The 16,895-nt window shown below is 37.5% G+C and overlaps 1 protein-coding gene across 2 annotated transcripts in view; it reads left to right on the top strand.

The window, feature by feature from the left end:
- Positions 1-16,895, top strand: part of LOC149578610 (uncharacterized) — a 153,090-nt gene that overhangs the window by 38,200 nt on the left and 97,995 nt on the right. The gene's annotated exons all lie outside the window — the stretch shown is intronic.

Below are 16,895 nucleotides of genomic sequence, written 5' to 3'. Positions count from 1 at the left end.
ACAAGATTTTATTAGGTAGCCAGAGACCATGGGTGACAGGCAAGGGCGTAGCCCACCAAGAGACAATAGGAATGAGGATCATGAAGCGAGGGAATTTTTCAGAGCAATGGTTACAGGACAAGAGCGAATGGCTCAGGCTTTGCAAGCACTCACCACCATGGTTGAGCGCGTGAACCCATAGGACAGACGAAATTTGGAACAAGGTGATAACAGGAGTGTAGTGGGATCACCTAGAACTCTTTCCAAAACAACAGATAGGCCCATACGTCCTTTTGTTAGAGAGGAATCACTACAGGAACCAACAGAGGAAGTTAAGGATGAGACATTTGCAGATATCCTCATGGCTGCAGATGATGAATGGGAATTATTGGCACTACAGGTTCGGTAGAGGATGACCTTTGAATGCTTTGTAAATCAGAGGAGAGAACATTACAGGTCACTCAGATAGGACAAGAGGCCTAGGGGTCAAAATAGTGAGCTGAAGAGGGCTACAGACAAGTTTACTATGCCCACATTTGATGGGAGTAGTAAGATGACAGCTCAAGCTTGGATTCATAAGCTTGACATATTCTTGGCACTAAGGCCAATGAAAGAGATTGAAGCTATCAAATATGCCACTTTGCGTTTGGAGAGAGTAGCACATGATTGGTGGTACCATGATATGGTAACACTTCAGCATAATCAGGTGACAGAGTACCAGGACTTCGTGTATAGGTTGGTTGAAAGATTTGACAAGAAAGATCCAGAGGTTTACTTTCGGGAATTAGCACAGCTAAAACAAACAGACAACTTGGAGCATTTCATTGGTGAATTTCAGTGGTTGGTAGTCAAGGTGCCAAACATTTCAGAACATAGATTGGTAGTTCTTTTCATTGAGGGCCTATCCGAACCACTGAGAGGTTGGATAAAGGCATTTGATCCCATTTCTTTACAGGAAGCTATGAAAAAGGCAAGAAGTATGGAACGTGCAGTCCCAACAAACAAATTTCAGTCCAAAGGAGCATCTTCTAGTAAGGATAACAAACCATTTTATAAAAAACCAGAGAGGACTGAATTTAAAAATGACTCTAAAGATAAAACTCCAGTACCTTTTGACAGGGAAACATTAAATGATTTGAGGAAGAAAAAATTATGTTTCTACCGTAAGGGACCCTATGATGCAAATCATGACTGTCCTCTTAGACAAAGGGAAAAGCTAACCGAATTATGTGGGCATACTATGAGGAATCAGAATCAGATAATTCAAACCAGCAGTCTGGTATAGAGGAAATAGATGGTGAAAAAAAGAAAGACAAGGCTGAAGACTTGTCTAAAATGGAGTCCACGGATGGGGAAGGAGATGAGCAACTTAGGGAAGTTCGTCATCATTTCAAATGAGAGGAGTACTTGCTGGACAACGAGTTATAGCTTTGGTTGATACCGGTGCCACTCATAATTTCATTGATGCTAGGTTGGTGAAGAAGCGTGGCATACAAACAGAGGAGTTTGGGGGAATTAGAGTGAGGGTAGCTGATGGCTATGTCCTCAATTGTGATCGTAAGATCACTGGACTCCCTTTGGAAGTTAATAATTATGCCTTTAAGGCAGATTTCTATGTTGTGCCTATGGGAGATACAAATATAGTCTTTGGGATGAGTTGGTTGATATTGGTTAGTTCACTCTTAATCTCAAAGAGATGGAGATGAGGTTTAAAGTGAATGGGAAGACACAGATTCTTAAGGCAATTGGGGACAGTGATATCATAATGGTCTCTTTCCGGAGGATGGCTAGATTGATTCAGCATGATCAGGTAGAGTGGGCAGTAGAGTGCATGTTAATGCCATCACAGGAGGGACAATAGAAGACTGAGTATCCTCCTGATATTCAGGAGCTTAGAGTTAAACACTCTAAGGTGTTCAGTGACATTCCCCTAGGTAGACCACTAGACAAGGGTATTGAGCACATCATTGAGTTAGAGAAGGGGGCTAAGCCCATCATGATCACACCTTATAGGCATTCGAAGAGGTTGAAGGATGAAATTGAAAAAACCATAAAGGAGTTGCTATGGGCCACATTAGACCAAGTAAGTCTCCTTTCGCTTCTTTAGTGGTGTTGGTGAAGAAGAAGGACGAGACATTGAGGATGTGCATTGATTACAGGGTGCTTAATAGGAAGACAATTAAAAATAGGTACCGCATTCCTAGGATCAATGAGTTGATAGAGGAGCTTCATGGAGCTTGCTTCTTCTCAAAGATAGATTTGAGATCAGGTTATCACCAGATCAGAGTTAGAGAGTAGGACATCGAGAAGACAACCTTCAGATGTCATTGTGGCCATTTTGAGTTTGTAATTATGCCATTTGGGCTAACTAACACACCTGCTACTTTTCAGGCAATAATGAATAGGGTTTTCCATCCTCAGTTGAGCAAATTTGTACGTCTTCTTCGATGATATCTTGGTGTACAGTAGATCTTGGGAGGAGCACTTGGTTCACCTTGACACGATGTTGGATATATTGGGCAGAGAGTCCTTGTATGCAAAGGAGTCGAAATGTGATTTGGGTATGATAGAGTTGTTGTATTTGGGTCACATCATTAGTGCAGAAGGCGTATGCATGGATTTTGAAAAGATTTGTGCCATTGTGGAGTGGCCTTCATTGGTGAACTTTACACAGATGAGGGGCTTTCTGGGATTATGTGGTTTCTACAGGAGGTTTGTGGATGAATATTCCAGGCATGCAACACCCTTGACAGATTTGATGAGAAAGGGAGCTTTCTTGTGGACTCTTGAGGCACAAGAGTGTTTTATGAAATTTAAGGAGTTGATGACTTCTTGTCCAGTGTTGGCATTACCAGATTTCAACAAACCTTTTGAGCTACATTGTGATGCTTTCGGAGAGGCCATTGGAGCGGTGCTTATGCAGGAGAAGCACCCTATTGCTTATGAGAGTAGGAAATTAAGAGAGCCAGAGCAGAGCTTGAACATATATGATAAGGAGATGTTAGCCATTATGCACGCTTTGGCTAAATTTAGACAATATTTGGTAGGTAGCAAATTTTGTAACAAAACCGACCATAATAGCCTAAAGCACTTTTTGGGGCAGCGAGAACTCAATGATAGGCAACAGAAGTGGGTGAGCAAGTTACAGTCCTATGACTTTGATATTACATATTTTAAGGGGACACAGAATGTGGTTGCTTATTCTTTATTATGTAGGCCCCATTTGAGCTTATTGACAGATATATCAGAGGATTGGAGACACTTGATACTTGCAGAGTATGCAAAGGATGCGTGGATAGCCGGATTCATAGATGGAACTATTTAGGACAGCAGATACACCCTTGTGAATGAGCACATCATTTACAAAGTGCGGATATTTTTGGTTCCAGGCTCAACAGTGAGGAGGATGGTTCTAAAATCTTTTCATGATTCACCTATGGCAGGACATCTTGGTTTCTACAAGACATACCGACAGATTAGAGAGTGCTTCACGTGGAAAGGGCTCAAAGTAGAAGTACTTTAGTATATTAGGGAGTGTCCCACTTGCCAACAGAATAAGTAGGAAAATTCCTATCCAGGCGGTCTACTTCAGCCACTTCCAATTCTTGATAGAAAGAGGGAGTGTTTATCTATGGACTTCATCATAGAACTGCCTGGAGCCCAAGGCAGGAACTGCATATATGTGGTTGTGGATCGCCTTACGAAGTTTACACACTTCTTTCCGATCGCTGCTACATACACTGCTACACAGGTGGCAGAGTTGTTCTTCAAGGAGATATTCAGATTACATGGCTTACCTTGGAGTGTTGTGATTGACAGAGACAACAAGTTTAGGAGTCACTTTTGGTAGGAGCTATTTAGGTTGTGTGCAACAGAGCTCACTCCGAGTACTAGCTACCACCCTCAGACAGATGGTCATACAAAGATAGTGAATAAATGAGTGAAGGGATATCTCAGGAATTATATAGCAGGGCAACAAAAGGCATGGGTAAAGTGGATTTATCTCTGTGAGTATTGCTACAATACCACTTATCACATGTCTATTCATATGTCACCCTTTATGGCCCTGTATGGGTATGAGGCACCCAATTTTATGGATATGCTTTTGAGTGACAGTAGAGTGCCCAGTGCAGGTGATTTGTTATAGGAGAGTCAAGACATTGTTAAGACTCTCGAGGATAATATAACCAAGGCACAAAATCAGAAAAAGCAGAATGCAGACTAGAAGAGGACTGAGCGGACTTTTGAGGTTGGAGATATGGTGTATCTTATGTTGCAGCCTTACCTTCAATCCACTCTCAAGAAGAGTGGTGTCGAGAAACTTAAGCCACGATACTATGATCCATTTAGGATTATCAGGAAAGTGGGAGAAGTGACTTATGAGTTAGATTTGCTTGCTGACAGAGAGCAAGGTGCACAATGTTTTTCATGTGTCATGCCTCAAGAAGGCGCTAGGACATCATATTGTTCCTTCTACAACGCTTCCACCCTTGGATGATGCGGGAAAATTGGTATTGGTGTCAGAGGCTATCATTGATTTCAGGGAAAGAAACTTGAGGCGGCGTACTATAAGGGAGTATTTGGTGAAATGGAAGGACTTGCTAGCAGAGGATGCGACATGGGAGAATGAGGAGATTTTGCAGCATCCGGACTTGAAGTTGCTTGAGGACAAGCAATTTTAGGGAGGGCGGACTGTAATGTCCCCATCTTTTTAGCAACTCAGTGGAGTTCTTAGCCTTTACATTCTCCGAAGGTTAAGTGAAGAAATAAGGAGAAATTGATTAAATTAATTTCTTATAAAGTCATTAAAAAAATTAAAATTAAAAGGTGACTTTATATTAAATTAATTAATTTTCTAGAAGCACAATTAATTATTGTATTGCAAGGGAGAAGCTTCTAGAGAGTGCGTTTTCTAGAAATATAATTAATTATTGTATTAGAAAGGGGGAAGCTTCTAGAGAATGCAATTAAATAATATTTTATTTTCTCCTAGAAGGCTTAAGGAAAAGAATAAATAGAGGTGAGAGCTTCATTGTTAATCATCCGATTATTGTGAATTGCATTTGACATAAAATTGAGAGAAGAAACTAAGGTTTCCGATTTCAGTCAGCCATTGGAGAACGTCAACTCTTCAGTATTGCAACCATTTGAGGTGGTGAAATATCCACTGGATTTGGTATTCATGAGAGCTTCAATTCAAGAGTTCTACTTGTGCTTAAATTGAAGCATACATTTATTGTTGGATGCTACAGTATGCAAGAATGATGCCGCGCTACAGTACTTATGCTTGATTCATCTCGATCCTTGGGTATCACTATTAACAGGTTCCTCTTGCAGCTATTAGTAGTTAACATTGTAATTTTTAGGCATATGATTTTGCTGTGATAATTCAGAATCAGATTTTGGCATTACTGTAGTCATTATTGTAAGCCATTTGTCTTAGCAAACTCATAGCAACATTGTACATGAGAATGAATTCAATAGAGGAGATAATACATGTTGTATACCATTTGTTTGATGAAATGTCCATCTAATAGCATATATGATCAGCATAATTGTTGTATGTCAATTGTTTGTTGAAATGTCAATTGGCTGTAGGTATGAATTCCATATCTAGTTTCCATGTATATGCATTGAAAATATCAAAAGAACTGCACTTGCATATTAGTTCATTGTAAGAGGTATTGTAGTATCATTTGTGAACATTTTAAATTTCTTAGAATTGAAAGGCAGCAAAACAAGTGTTTGACAATATTCCTTGAGCTAAAATCAGCTAGTTTGGGCAAGGGATATTACAGTCTTAAACATCTCTTTGGCTGACTCCAATCTTGAAATAATAGGAATCAAATGATCCTTGACAGAGTCGATCATGATCTTTTTAGACATGATTTTGTTCTTCTTCCACTAAGAACCTTGGGCTTCCAAGACACAAAATTTGAGGAGCCATCTAACCTATCTTAAACTTTCAACCCCTTCACCATTTTCACACACTGAAAAATAACTTGTCAAAATAGAGACAGAGCACGAATTAAAGAATGCTTCTGGTTCTGGATCGAGTCCGCTCTGATACCATATTGAGATAAGAACCAGAACATAACTATAACTATTAACAACTAAAGAAGGCACAAACACAAGTAAAAAAACAATCAGAACTTACATATAATAGATCCAGGGAAAAATCCTCCCCACTGAGGGAAACAACCCAGTCCACCAGAAGTAAATACTTTATTAGAATATCAAAACTGATTACAAATATCTCTTCCCCTTTGAATACTTAGGTTTCTCAAGAATCATAAAATGATAAGGGCCTATACATATTAAGAGAATACTGATTGAAGAAGCTACAATACACATATGTATCTCAGAAAATACACACTCATACTCATTCTCAGAATTTGAGCAAATACAATACTTCACTTGCACAGAACAGATTTCATATCTCGGATCTCATTTATCAGATTGAACAGACCTCCTTGTCCAAGAAACGGCAAGTAGAGAGAATGAAAAACAAAATAATGATATAACCATATCGTTCTCACACCATATGAATGGACAAAATGAGAAATGCATGCACTGACCTAGTCTGCCGTTACAACGTGAACAGTTTCTTATTAATTGAAAATATATGCCAAAATGAAACAATTAGGAGAACACGTAATTCCACTATCACGAACATTAAGATCACCACTAGAGATAATGGAGACTTCTGGCAATATCAAATTGGCACAAAGACACGCTGGCAGCAGAGGTACCCAGTCACTATATGCCATCACAAACATTAAGATCACCATAGACATAATGGATACTTTTAATGTAGGTACAGCTCTGATACCACTGACAAAGGTACGCTCGAATACCACTGACAAAGGGCCACACCACCCTTACCAACTCACAACCAAGAATGCAACAATATAGAGACCAAGAAAAAAAAAATGCTTCACAAATAATTTTATTATACTTGAAAAATCCTTACAACACCCACAAGATGATATGACTTCTTCAACATAAGAGAAATCCTAAATAAGAGTCTTCACACCTTCTAGTTTCTACTTCTCAAACTTCTCCTTGAGCTTCCACCTTCTTCTCGAGCTTCTACTCCTCAAGCTTCTCCTTGAGCTTTTACTCCTCAAGCTTCTCCTTGAGCTTCCACTTCTCAAGCTACTCCTCGAGCTTCTACTCCTTGAGCTTTATTACAAATGATAATAAGCCTTACTTAAATAGGCACTTCTAACCTTGAAAATAGAAATTCCTCTTTTCTTTTTCTTTTTTTCTCTTTTTTCCCTTTTTTTATTTTTTATTATTTCTCCTCTAATTTTCGTCACTTTTCTCTCTCCTCCAGAATTTTTTTTTTTTCCCAATAATTTTTTTCATGCAAGATGCTCCTGCATCAGACTCCCCCGGTAGATAGAAAAGTGTGTCCCACACTTTGACGCCAAAAGAAAGATCTACCACCATCTTCATCGTCACCAAAGGTTTCCACCTCAATAGGGACAACAAAACCACCATGCAAATCCTCCACACCAACATCTCAACCATCCAATCAACAAGCTCATGCACAAGAACAAACTGAATGTAATGCTTCATTACCAAACTCCCATTCACATCAGCAAGTAGTGAATTCACACCCATAGCAACAAACCCCACATCAACAGCCACATGTAGATCTCCATCAACACATGCCAAACTCTCAACACCAGCAACCTCATTGCTCACAACAAGATGCTCTGCAATACATAACTCACCTCCAACAACTGGATCATCCACGACCGAGTGCTCTGCAACATACAAGTTACCACCAACACCAACTAGATCATCCACAACCAAATGCTCTGCAGTCTCCATGTCAGACTCAACCAACTGATCATGAAAACCAACCTCTGTCCCAACAACATTAGGAATATCTTTAGCAACAACCTCTAGTTGCTCTGCAGGTTCTGCATCAGGCTCCACAAACTGATCAGCAAAACCATCCGCTTCCACCTTGACCTTCTTAGCTTTAGCATCCAACCGAGCAAACATCTTAGAAAAATTCCTCTCCACTATATCATGTATTTTCGCAATCATCTTAGGGTCCAATCCTCTTGGAGCCATCTTCCAAGATCTTCGTAAACCCTCTGCAACAAATCCTTCCTACGCTCCTTGTGACAACCTTGAATTGTTTGCAAGTCAGATCGCAACCTGCCACCTCGCACGAACAATCAGGAACCACATCACAAGTCTAGGACCACGGATTTGCAATCCACAAGCTCTGATAAACTTTGCCCAACCAAGGTCCTGGTACAAACTGCCTCACACTTTGGCGATCTGCTTGTACACTCAGGAACTCCTGCTCTGATACCACTAATGTAGGTACAACTCTGATACCACTGACAAAGGTACGCTCGAATACCATTGACAAAGGGCCACACCACCCTTACCAACTCACAACCAAGAATGCAACAATATAGAGACCAAGAAAAAAAAAATGCTTCACAAATAATTTTATTATACTTGAAAAATCCTTACAACACCCACAAGATGATATGACTTCTTCAACATAAGAGAAATCCTAAATAAGAGTCTTCACACCTTCTAGTTTCTACTTCTCAAACTTCTCCTTGAGCTTCCACCTTCTTCTCGAGCTTCTACTCCTCAAGCTTCTCCTTGAGCTTTTACTCCTCAAGCTTCTCCTTGAGCTTCCACTTCTCAAGCTACTCCTCGAGCTTCTACTCCTTGAGCTTTATTACAAATGATAATAAGCCTTACTTAAATAGGCACTTCTAACCTTGAAAATAGAAATTCCTCTTTTCTTTTTCTTTTTTTCTCCTTTTCCCCTTTTTTTATTTTTCATTATTTCTCCTCTAATTTTCGTCACTTTTCTCTCTCCTCCAGAAATTTTTTTTTTTTTTTTTTTTTCCAATAATTTTTTTCATGCAAGATGCTCCTGCATCAACTTTGGGCAATATCAAACTGACACAAAGACATGCTGGCAGCAGAGGTACCGAGTCACCATATGCATGGACTCCAGATGTGTCCAGAATAGATGAAGCGAGGACAGAACATGCACACAACCATGTAGGAAGCATATGGGTGATAGAAATAAAGTTAGAAGATATTAGAGCTGTCAAAAAATATCATCTTATACGCATGATGCCTGGGATGCAAAACATGGGTGGAAACAAGTAACTGCAGACATCTCCAATCAAATAACATATTGCCTCAACACCATACTGCAATATAATAGTGGCAGAGAAGAGGATGATGTACAGAAATCATACAACAGCAACAGGGAAAATCAGAGAGGAGCATGAAGATCTATCACGAAGCTACGAGGAATTCAACATTGTTACATTGAGAATGTGAAGAATCCATTTGCTAACGATATTTTGGAAGGTAGAGTAAAAGAAGACAGGCTACAGGCAGCAATTTCATCTGATTCTTTACAAGGGACGTGTATACATTACATCTAAATCTAAAATGAAGGAGAAGATTTCAAAAGCTTGCCATGATACCCAACTTGCCAACCATTTGGGTGCCTATGAGACATATAAATAAGCAAGGGAACTTTTTCTAGAAAAGAGTTGCAAACGGATTTAATGTAGCATGTGAGCAAATACAAGAGTGTCAACAAAAGAAAGGACATGTTTTTCTATTAGAGTTGTTGCAGCCTTTACTTATATTCGAAATCAGAAATCACAAAGCATATCGATGGATTTCATCACAGTATTGCTAAAGGTTCAAGGCAAATATTGTATATATTATATATATCGGGGTTAATAGGCTTATAAAGTATGGTCACTTCTATACTATATCTTTAGAATTTGGGGCACCTCAAGTGGCAGATTTGTTCTTTGGAGAGTTTTTCAGACTTCATGGCTTGCCAAAAACAATTTAAGTCACAGTGACAAGTTTCTTAGTATGTTTTGGCAAGATTTCTTTCATTTGACCTGGACAGAGTTAACACATAGCACTACCTATTGTCCACAAAAATATGGGAAAACTTTAAAGTGAATAAGTGGATTGATGGCTAATTGAGGAATTGTGTTGCATGTGAGTAAACATCATGGATTGAATGGTAGAGTTTTGCTAAAACAACTCATCACCTATTGATTGATATGTCTCCCTTTAAGGCACTCTTTGTTTAAGATGCCACTTAATTTGTGGATCTGATTGTCTTATAGTAGAGTTCCTAGTGCAAAAGATGTTGTACAGCAAAGCAAGAACGTTAATTATAATGTTGACAGAAAATGTCGACTGATAGGCACCCTACAAAGAGGGCATTTGAGGTAGGAGACATGTTTTTCTTAAGGTTACAGCCTTATCGACAGTCCTCAATTAGGGGAAGTGGAACCTAAAAGATGAAACCACATGTTTATGGGCCTTATGGAGTTGTGAGTAAGCTTTGATAGGTAGCTTGTGAATTCGAATTACCACCCAATAGCAAAATTCAGTGTTAATGTTTGGTAGCTTCTTTCGGATAACTCTTTGGATATACATCTAATTATATATGAGATATAATTCTATGTGAGATATAAACTTATTATATGTGAGAAATATATACACACACACACACACACACACACACACACACACACACACACACACACACACATATATATATATATATATATGAGATATAAACTTATTATATGTGAGAAATATATACACACACACACACACACACATATATATATATAACAATAATTAAGTTTATATAAATTAATTATTTGATTATTGAATAGACATGTCCATTCAATAACCTATGTTCAATATAAATGAGAGGATGTTGCATATGGAAAACATATACCAGTACAGGCAATGCAAGTGCATTTGTAGCGATCCGAGAAACATCAACATGGTATCAGAGCCAGATGCAAATGTATATTATTTTTATAAGGAATAGAAGATATGATAGAAGAGAAATGATTGGAGGAAAAAGTGACGTGAACTAGTAAAGGTACAGTCAGAGATGGAATAACAACACAACGGATATGTGAAGGAAGGCATTGTAGAATTGGATTGAGTATTTCAAAATTAACGAAGTCCAAGGGAGCAAATGTCACATTGGTTAGATTTGACTTCTGCAAATTCGAGCCCTCCAAATTGACAATTAACTTCTACAGAAGAAATCCAGGGAGCAAATGTCACATTGCTTTGATTATTGACTGGGTTTGATTTAATTTTTCTCATTCGACCTTAATCTTTTGAAAGCGAGGCCCATGTGAATTCCACTCGTATGGGAGGATTCAGTGTCACAAAAATAACAATATACACCTCTCTTTTGCTCTTGTGGGAATTTGTAGATGTAATCTATTTCTCATCAAGATAAATAAGCCGTGCTAGAGAACCCTGGTAAAAGAGATGTTTCGGCTATGTTGTAGGAAGATGTATTTTGACATAACTGTGATTGGCTTCCAAGCAGTATGCCATCAATCGCCAAAGAGCTGCTCGTTGGGGTTTTAAATGTTTCTACATATTGACTCTCTACTGGAATTTCTTTCCGTGGAAATTCCGTGGACTCTCCAGATCTTCCATTTGCGTTTTCCTTTGGGTTTAGACCATCTTTCTTTTATGGAAGCTCTTCTTCTTCGTGTTTGGTGTATTAAGATACATTCACTGCCACGTCCTTCACAAGCTAAAGATTTAAAACAAAGACGAGCAAGGGTTTGAATATGTTGCATTCGTAATGAGTAAAAATAGCATCCAAGGTGAAGTGATATTGTACCCCACCACATGACTTAAGTATATCAAGGTAACATATATTCAAAGTTCTGTTATATTATTAAACAATATAATTTAGTAATATTTTTTGAATAAAATAAAATTAGTAATGAAAAAAGAAGTCATGTGAAGGAGATTATCTTTTGACTACATAAGATAAATTTACTTTTGAGTAAATTTTTCATGTATTCTATAGTAGATCTCTTTTCTTATTACTATAAGAACTACTTGCCTTGATGTTTTCCTTCGAGAATGCTCGTGTAGGAAAAAGAGGGAGTAACATTTCATTAGAGAGAATCTTGAAAGAGAGGGAGAAGATAGAGGATATGTTTCAATCAACCTTTGGTGATCTTGGACATATTGATTAAGAGGGAGTAAACCATGTTGAGATGGTTTCTCTGAAGTTCAATAAGTTGTCATAGTCAAGAGGACTGTGACTATGTATGGGCTTACCCCCTCTGTACATCATGAGGAAGTGACGACTTCCAAATGATGTCACTTGTATTTGGGAGAAGTTGTTGTAAGGTGACAATCTTACAATCAACTTGTATTATGAGATTTCATAAATTGAGTAAATGGTGAATGTCTTGTATCTCAACATTCTGGGAGGCCATTACTCTTAGAGTGCTTGGTGAATATCATTGATATTCTGGGAAGCCAATACTCTTGATATCAAATGTGATATCTAAACGTTTTGAGTAAGTGGTGAATATCATTGTTATTCTGGGAGGCCAATACTCTTGATATCAAATGTGATATCAAAATGTTTTGAGTAAGTGGTTGAATATCATTGATATTCTGGGAGATCAATAGTCTTGATATCAAACCTTGTTTTTGAGTACTTGATGAATATCGGATGTCGATATTCTGGGAGATCAAGACTCTTGATATCAAATGTGATATCATACCCTAGTTTGAGGAATTGATGAATATCATATGTTGATATTTTGAAGATCAATACTCTTGATATCGTATGCTATATTAAATGGTGGAAAACTTCTGAGATATCCTTAATATTACCAATGGTGTAATATTTTTCTTATCCTCCCTTGCTAAGAGGGAGTGTTAATGTTTGGTAGTTGCTGTTGGATAACTCTTTCGATATACATGTAATTATATATGAGATATAATTCTATGTGAGATATAAACTTATTACATGTGACAAATTTATATATATATACATATATATTTATAGATAACAATAATTAAGTTTATATAAATAATTATTTGATTATTGAATAGAAATGTCTATTCAATAACCTATGCTCAATATAAATGAGAGGATGTTGCATATGGAAAACATATACCAATACAGGCAATGCAAGTACATTTGCAGCGATCCGAGAAACATCAACATTCAGAATAACTTCTATATTTTGTGGCTTAAGAAGCCCCTTGGACAGCAGATTACCTCTTCATGGAACTGCCTTCACTTGATTATGAAGGTAAACATAACTGCTAAATGTTAGGGAGTAAAGGCTAAGACCAAGATGATTGCAGAATACTTGGTGAAATGTAAAGGGCTCCCACTAGAAGATATTACATTGGAGGGGATAGACATATTTGAGCATCCCAATCTGAAATTGTGCAACTCCAAGCAAATTGTGATGAGCCTGATTTATTGAGGCTGGTTGGCGAGTCTAATTGCAGTTCACGTTAGTTAAAATGAAACTATTGCTAATTCCCTACATTTTTGCATTTAGGCCGAGTTGTGATTGGTTGATTAAATAAAGTAAAATAAATTTGTTTTTTCTTTATTCTTGGGTGACTGAATAAACTGCCTTTGGATAAGATGGCATAACTCATATTTATAGAGGGTTGGGCTGGTAGAAGGGAATGCTTTGTTGATCAATGCATCTTTACTAGGTCACACTAGACCTTGGGATACCCATTCCAATGTCCACACAAGGTAGGATGAAATCTCGGCCTCATGCATCGATTTACTAAGAACCACTCTCCAATATTATTAATTATAATTTGCTTGGGATCACAATTCTGCAGTGTGTGGAAAGACAGGGATCTCATGAAACCTAGTAGTGAATGTGGGTCCCATTTCATAGATTGGAAGTCTCAATAGGTGTCACTTCCAAGGAACCTCAATCCTAATTGTTGGCACATTTAAGCTCCAGACAGGTGTGAGTTACAGGTAGAGTGAAGCTGGTCTTACATTAAAAGGGGTGACTGGAAATTCTATAGCCACATGAATGTCTGAAAAGTAATCGCAGATAGCCATTATTCTTGCATATCTGAGATGATTGTGACTTTGCAGTGTGTCAGCAACACCTGCAAAGCGCGTCGATATGCTTCTATAATTCACACAGTCAGGAGACAACATACATTTCAAGTCAATCAGAGATTTGAAGGATGTCAGACTTGAGAGAATTTGTAAGAAAACTATGTTGCTGCATATTGTTATTTGTACAAGACACTGTCATGAATGCTGATTGGTTCAGATTAGGTTTCTGTATGTTACTTTCCTCTAGCTTATTAGTAGCATCAACAAAATTCTGGAATTAAAAATTGGTATTTGAAAATAGTCAAATCAGTTTTTCATTCATTTGTGTCGAATAAACTGCTCATCCTAAGTCAAAACATTTCAGTGTTTTTTGTGTCATCAGACATTGTTTGTACATTTTGGAAATGAACATCTGCTCATATCAGATTAGGTTTCTGTATGTCTTTGCATTGCAGCTAACCATCAAATATTGTTTGTCCATTTTATTTTCATGTTAAATGTCCCCTAATATTTAGTGTCTACTTGCTGTAGGTCATGTAAAACTTAATGAACATTTATATTCATTGACTCTGTCTGCTAAGCGTTTTAAACAGCATATTTCACTTTTCTTGTTTTTCTTCCTCTTTGTAGGCGTCGTACTAGGGTAAATGTGTGTCCGAGTTTGGATTGATGTTCATCTCTCTTCATTACTTCTATTTTGTGGGCATTGTTGCCATTCTACATTGAGCACTCTTTGGTATTTATCTTGGTACCATCGTAAGGATCTTCTTAAATACCTTATGTAATCCATTTGTAGATTTTTGCTGGTGGTAGTTTCCTTGTATCCACTCATGATTATTAGCAATTATTTTCTGAATTAACTTAGTAAATTTAGCTACAAATGGATTTAATGGAAACATAGTTCTACTGGATTATTAGTAGTGAATTGCTTAAAAATAAATATACAATGATACATTGCTTGAAAGTTCCTCATGATAGGCAATGCTTGGAACTTGATATTGAGTTGGATAAAAAATGTTTATTTGTCTCTCTTATGCATACTAAAATATTTCTGACACAGACAGAAAACTCCTTCCAGCTTTACACAGAAATTAAAATGCTTACACACTAAGTTACCATGGTTTGTCCCTGCACCCCCCAGACCAGCAGAAGTTCAAACTGGTTTGAATTTTGGGTCCGGTTCGAAGTCTGGTTCGGGCAGGGTGCGAGTTTTTGACTGGGGGTTCGAAACATGTTCAAACTCGGATGGACCATGCTGTTAATTGTTGTTCAACCAAAGGAATTTCCTGTTTCTGTTTTGAATTTCATTAACTTCACTATTGCGAAGCAGCCATACGCCTGGTACAGAAAATAAGAGAACATATATTTTTGACAAACTTGCTTTCTATAAACTATGGAGAGATGGTGTCTATTCCATTTGGAGATTTAATTTTAATTTAAACTTAATCCAATCCCACATTGATTTAAGGGAAGGTTTGATAGCAAATGGGATGCTAAGGTATCTCGCATGTTGGAACCTTCTCAGTTCAGCTCAAACATCTTAAACTAGTCAAGAGGTGAACAGTTACAGCTTAGCAACATAGACATGCTCTTGGAAATCTTAGCACCATCAAGCTTGCACATTAGGTTCTCAAATTTTCGTTGCTCTAAAATCACCAAAAATGCAGTATTATCAGCAAACTGAATATTCAAGAGTTTATCCTTACTGGGAAGAGAAAAATCATAGATTGTTATTCCATTAGTCATTTCTCTCAACAAGTAAAAGCTTACTATCAGAAGTTTCAAGTAATAACAAATATAGCAAGGGCCAATGGGCACCCCTGTTTTATTTATCCTTTCAGCCGGCAGGGCTCTAAAAGAGAACCTTTAATGTTTTGAATCTTTGATGTTGAACTTGTTACTTGAACTATATGATGGTATGATCACTATGATTGAAGTTTATGGTGTTTTTGTTGTTTAAACGTGTTTATGTTACCACGCTACATTCTAATTTTAACTCATGCTTCATAAATATGTGTATGCATATATATATAATTTTTACATGTTTTTGTATTAAGGAACCCAAACCCCTTTCCAAAATTTTTACAGAAGTTGCAAGCCAGTTCTTGAACTTCGAACTTGGAATCAAACCCAAAGCGGTACCTTAGCTTATACACATTCAAATTAAAATCCCTATACACATTCTTTGTTTTGAAGTTGAGCTCGTTAAAATCATAAATGTAATGAACCGATAGGATAGAAAATTAGGATTTGATTCGGCAAGGGTTGTTTTAGAAAAAATAAAATTTTGAAGTGTTAATTTGGGCTCTTTCTCCTTGCTGTTCACTGACAAAAGGGTAGTGGAAAAATTGAGAGTGTTGAAGTTCAGCAGAACACTTGCTTCCAAATGAACCAAACTTATGTATGAAGAGGCCATAGAAAAATGCATTTGTTTACGGAACTTTTTAAGTGTCTTATTGTAAGGTTTTCATTCCACCTGTAAAATTGCATGCAATGGGAAATCAAAGGATACAATTTTATATTGGGTGCCTATTTGGTGTATATAATACCAGTGATAACCGTGGAATGTTCATGACAAGAGTTTTCAATGGTATTCATGGCATTTTGAGTGTTAGAAGTTTGTGCTTTCTGAAACTAAAATTTATTGCTAGTCTACTGGTCTTGTTGGAAATTAAAATCTTCATTTGACACAAAAGGTTGAGCCTTTTCTACATAATTTTTTGGTGGGGGTCTTTTCAAAGTGATAGTAGCTGCTCATATAATTTGAATCTGCTGTTTGGAGGGAAATATTATAACTTGGTATTGCTTTTATGATCAGTCATCCATCTGCCATATCTTGCTTGTTAGGAACACACAAGACTGGTAAGAAATGCCCCTTTGCTTTTCTCATTTGATAGGGTCTTACATCCTGTGGTTGAGGGAATGTAGCCTTAGCTGGGTGATTTGTCAGCAACCCATGAGTTGTCCTGGTAACAACAGT

This window comes from Cupressus sempervirens, chromosome 1 (genome assembly GCF_028749045.1).
Source record: "Cupressus sempervirens isolate cs-2001-9-10 chromosome 1, ASM2874904v1, whole genome shotgun sequence".
Classification (NCBI taxonomy): domain Eukaryota; kingdom Viridiplantae; phylum Streptophyta; class Pinopsida; order Cupressales; family Cupressaceae; genus Cupressus; species Cupressus sempervirens.
Note: the sequence above shows the minus strand (reverse complement) of the source record. Positions and strands in the feature narration are given on the sequence as shown.